Consider the following 4,972-nt stretch of genomic DNA (forward strand, 5'->3'; position numbering starts at 1 on the left):
CTACAAATTATTTTGTATGGCTTTAGTGAAGGTCCTTTATTCTTTAATGTTAATATATGAATTCATTCTCAGAAAGATAGTCGAGAGAGTAGAATTATCTTTCAAAATCAGGTAATACTTTTCATTTTCATTATTAAAGCAGATAGTGGTGCTTGATCAAGGATGCCGCTGATAAGCAGTACTCCACCTTATATTTCCCTAGCACACGTGGAGTAATTTTGACAGAAAACACATATTTTATATCATTTTACTATTATTATAAGCGATAACTTTTTTTAGAAGAAAACATTATGAACCTCAATACTTTTTCTGATGGAAGGTTGAAAGCACTATTACATAACCTGGTACCACTAATTGCAGCTACATTATGTAGCTCAAACATTTCCTTTACAAATTTTATTGGCATAGATAAAATGTATAACGATGGGTTTGTCGTGAATAATGATAAATATTTACAGAAGAATAAATTTCTTTATGATACTTTGGATAAAGTAGTTTCTGTCAGCAAAAGGTTGCTCAAGTACGAGATTCCTGCTATAATCAAACGTAAGCACACACATCTACTTTTTCATTGATATATGTTTACCTCTATCATTTATCATTGTTGAAAGTTGAAACTTGAGGAGTTCTATTTGTCTACTAGATTTACAAGATGTGCCATGAGAAATGACCATCCTATAATTTCTTTCGAACGTTGCTTTAGGAGTAATATTTCTTGCACTCTGCATTTTTTTGATTTTTATCTTGCAGGGGATAGATTTACATAGCTGTGAGATAATGAGTTTGCCCGACAAGCTTTAGCAGGGGTTAACCCTGTGATCATTGAACTTTTAAGGGTAATTTTGGAATTATTATTTTTGTACTAAATGAATTATAAGCTTTCTTTAGATGTTCATTAAGCTTATGGATATTTAACAGGAATTTCCAGTTGTTAGCAAGCTAGATATAGCTGTTTATGGTCCCCTGATTCAACTATTACCAGGGAACTTACAGAACAGGAGTTTAATGGACTGAATGTTGAAGAGGTAATGATCCTTTTCCAAAGTATTATTTTAAGAAATCTAGCTTTGGTGTGTTTTTTTTATGTGTAGACTATCTCTAAACCTATAATTTCATCTCAAATTTTCTATTAAGGCTATTGAAGACAAGAGATTGTTTATACTTGATTATCATGACATGATTTTTCCATTTATTGGTAGGCTTTTTATTAGTTAGTCCTGCTAAAGCCCCCAGGCATTGTATTTTTTTGAAATGAGGTCCTCGGTAACGCGACACTTCCGTCTATGCTTTATTCACCTAGGAACAAATGTATATTCTCCCACGGACATGATGCAACCAATCACTGGATCTGAAATCTAGCCAAAGCACATGCTTGTTCAAATGATGCCAACAACCATTAGTTGGTGAATCATTGGTAAGCTTAGAACCCTTCTCTTTGTTCTTTTAATATTTTTCTTGTAAATACTTTTACATACATTTCTTCCAATATTAGTTCTCATTGTGCTTTCATAAATCTAATAATCTTCTACTTTGGTGGAAACTTGGACTTGGCATTGAATAGGTGAGATGCGCGCAAGCTGCCCTGTTCAGTATTGTAACGCCCCGAGTCTGGTACCTCGGACGCTACACGGTGCTCGTAATCCCGAAGGACTATAAGCTAACCTATGACTGATATCTATAACTGAGCACTGATTAATAATACTAATATAAATGCGGAAATATAGACTGAAAGGTCATAAGGTTCAATACTGAAAATATGGTATGACAATACCAAAACTGAACATAAATAAAAAAATACTGAAGTCTAAATATCTAGTTTGAAAGCCTCTAAACTGTCTGAATAAAGAGTTGATGGGATAATGCCCCAACTAACTCCATCTGCTGAATACTAAATGTGATAAATAAATAAAATAAGATAACATCCTCGAATGATAAGGACTCACTGCTAGTTTTACTGCTGAACGTCTAACCTGCTAAGGCTACTTTGAAGTTCGTACGTCTGAACCTATGGTACAAATCACCATAGCGCAAAAAAATTATACGTCAGTACATGTGAATGTACTGGTACACAAAGTGAGGTAAGGCTGAATGCAAGGGTTCATATACATGAACTAAAAGCTGACTGAGTAACATGAACATGACTGAGTGAGAATACATGCATGAATACATAACTATAACTGAAATCATAAGGATTCTGAATACTAAGTTTTCTGATAACATGAATTACTAATACTAATATAACTGAAAACTAAGTTGACTGTGTCTGGTAGTCCTGATTCTGATAGAACTAGCTGAGTTTTGTACTGAGCTGGGTGACTGTATCTGACAGTCCTGAAATCTGTAAAACTATCTGAGTTCTATTCTGAAGACAGAGACTGAGATAGTAGGAGGTAATCATCTAACCGACATGCCCCAAATAAGATAATATAGCTGAGTTGGGGTCCAATCTGTAACCCCAATTGGAAGGGTGTCAATACCACGCCACTAGTAAAAACAAGCTGTAAGTGACCCTCATCTGACAGTATCCCTAAAGAAGAATGGTGATACCCTTATCTGAAAATGTTAACCCACCTCATCAACCCTCATCTGTTAGCGTTGATGTCTCAACCTTTGCTGGCTATATAGTTCTGGAACGCAAGGATTGTTTCTAAGGGTCACACCCTATGCTGTCAATATGTGCCCTCATCCTTGGATTCACTCTGTGTTAAATCCTACTCCCAACTGAATAGACACTGAACTGATTAAACTGAACTGAACTGGACTGAGTCCACTGAGTTCTATTGACTAACAGAATACTACTGAGATCTGATAACTGACTGAGATTACCTAGTACTGAGTAGGACTGGACTGATACTAAATTTACTGAGTTTTCCTGAGTCATGTGACTGAATGAATTTTACTGATCATGGCCTAACTGAGAGTATCTTGAATACTGACACTGGCTCTATGTTCATAGCTAAATTATCGGGTATTAAATACCCCAAGGAATCGATAGCATGAAATTGACAAGACATGAGACTGATTTGAACACATGACCATAGTCCATAATTCATAATACAATCATTGAGGGATCTCATGAAGCCTTTGCAAGTCATAAGCTTACACATTAATAGGAATGCATGATAACAAAACATAATTTCACAAATCCATACTTATGAGCATTCCACCAAATCATTTCAAGACATAGCTAAGGCATGGGAGTCATTTTGAACTTGTAATTATAGCCTAAGTTTATCATTTAGATCAATAAGAATCACAAAACACAATTGTACTCACTTGGGCATTTTATCAAACACATGGGATACATGTACTTAGGCTTAGGCATGAACATTTAAAAACTACATCATGGCTACATTAATCAACTCAATTTCATGAAATTCAACCCACATGTTCACATAAATTCATGACAATCACTAAAGATCTCAACTTGTAATCACACAACAACATTAACATGGGTACATCCTAACCCACAACATAAAAATCATGATTCAACTTTTTAAAGGAGGATTCTTGAACTCCAAGGCCAGAAGGGACCCTTGGATGAACACTTTACATATCTTGGATGGAAATTTCTTGAAGCTTAATGGAGATAAGCTTGAGTTTTTGATTTGAAGTTAATCACCTAAGGTTTTCTTGTTCTTGAGAAATTATGAAATAGTGAATGTATTTAGCCAAAAGAGGCTAAATTTTATGTTATGAGGGATGAAGGTCAGGGGAAAAAGACCTAATTACCCTTAAGGATGTGGTCATTTAATGAATAAAAATTCGGCACCGACGCGATTGTTAATGCGGTGCATCGATGCCATCGACGTGATACTCGACACATCACGCCATAATCGCACCATGTCTTAGGAGTTTGACTCTGGCAACCTGCAATAATATTAACAAACACGATAGGCGATGCAGCGCGCCAAGATCGTGTTGGTCCCCTATTTTGGGATTCCGAACATAGTTTAAATGTGATCCAAAAAATTTAAAACTTATCCGAGAATACCTATTGACCTTCCTATCATGAATTAACAAAAGTATAGACCATTAAAGGACATTAAGGTCGCGAAATGAGGTTGACAACTTTCGAAGGCTAAAAATAAACTAAGTCTGGAAACTTAGCTAGAATTTTCTAAGCTTGGGACCCCTTGACAAGCTTAAAGGACAGAATTATGCTAGAAATTTTGTAAGGTCTTACAAGTATATACACCAATATATACTAATGTATCATAACTAGAGTGAATGTCAACAAAGTCATTTGCTGCTCCGTGTTAAACACAAACACCACTTCAACAACAAAAAGAAAATCTGATTTAATCCCACAGATGGCATTTGGGGAAAGTAGTGTATACGCAGACCTTACACATACTTTGTGATGGTAGGTAGATTGTTCCTGATAGACCCTTAACTACTTGAACTCAAACACTACTTATAGGCCAAAAAATAATCATTTCTCAACATTGGATCTCGACCAAAGAAATACTAGACCAGGTACAAGAAGGGATGCTGCTACTGATGAACTGATGTTACCTAATCATGAAAGACAATAACAAAAATATACGCCTAGAGAATGTTTGTAGACTACAAGACAGCACGATACCTATAATGGCCTCAAGAATATTGAATATCATTATTGAGGGGTAAGGAGAAGGCAACACATGCTTCAAAGCTTAGTAGTAGTTGTTGTAGTAGAAGTAAAATACTAATGACTGCTGTCTTATACGGAAAAAACAACCAGAGAAGTTTAAGCTGTATATCAGTAGCTTTAGGCCATTTTCTTGATGTTGTGTCTGACTTTTTTCTTGATTTTGTTGAAGTTATTGTCTTTTAGTTGCATATCAGTATCTTTAGGTCATTTTCTTGATGTTGTGCTTGACCTTTTTCTAGATGTTGTTGGAATTATTGTTCTTTAATTGCATATCAGTATCTTGAGGCCATTTTCTTGATGTTGTGCTTGACCTTTTTCTTAATTATTGTTCTTTAA

The 4,972-nt window shown here is 35.3% G+C and overlaps 1 pseudogene; it reads left to right on the forward strand.

Annotated features, from left to right (window-relative positions):
- The first annotated feature begins 290 nt into the window (after nt 1–290).
- On the forward strand, nt 291–1,418 carry LOC107857908 (annotated as a pseudogene).
- The last annotated feature ends 3,554 nt before the right edge of the window (nt 1,419–4,972 follow it).

Source organism: Capsicum annuum, chromosome 9 (genome assembly GCF_002878395.1).
Source record: "Capsicum annuum cultivar UCD-10X-F1 chromosome 9, UCD10Xv1.1, whole genome shotgun sequence".
Taxonomy (NCBI): Eukaryota; Viridiplantae; Streptophyta; class Magnoliopsida; order Solanales; family Solanaceae; genus Capsicum; species Capsicum annuum.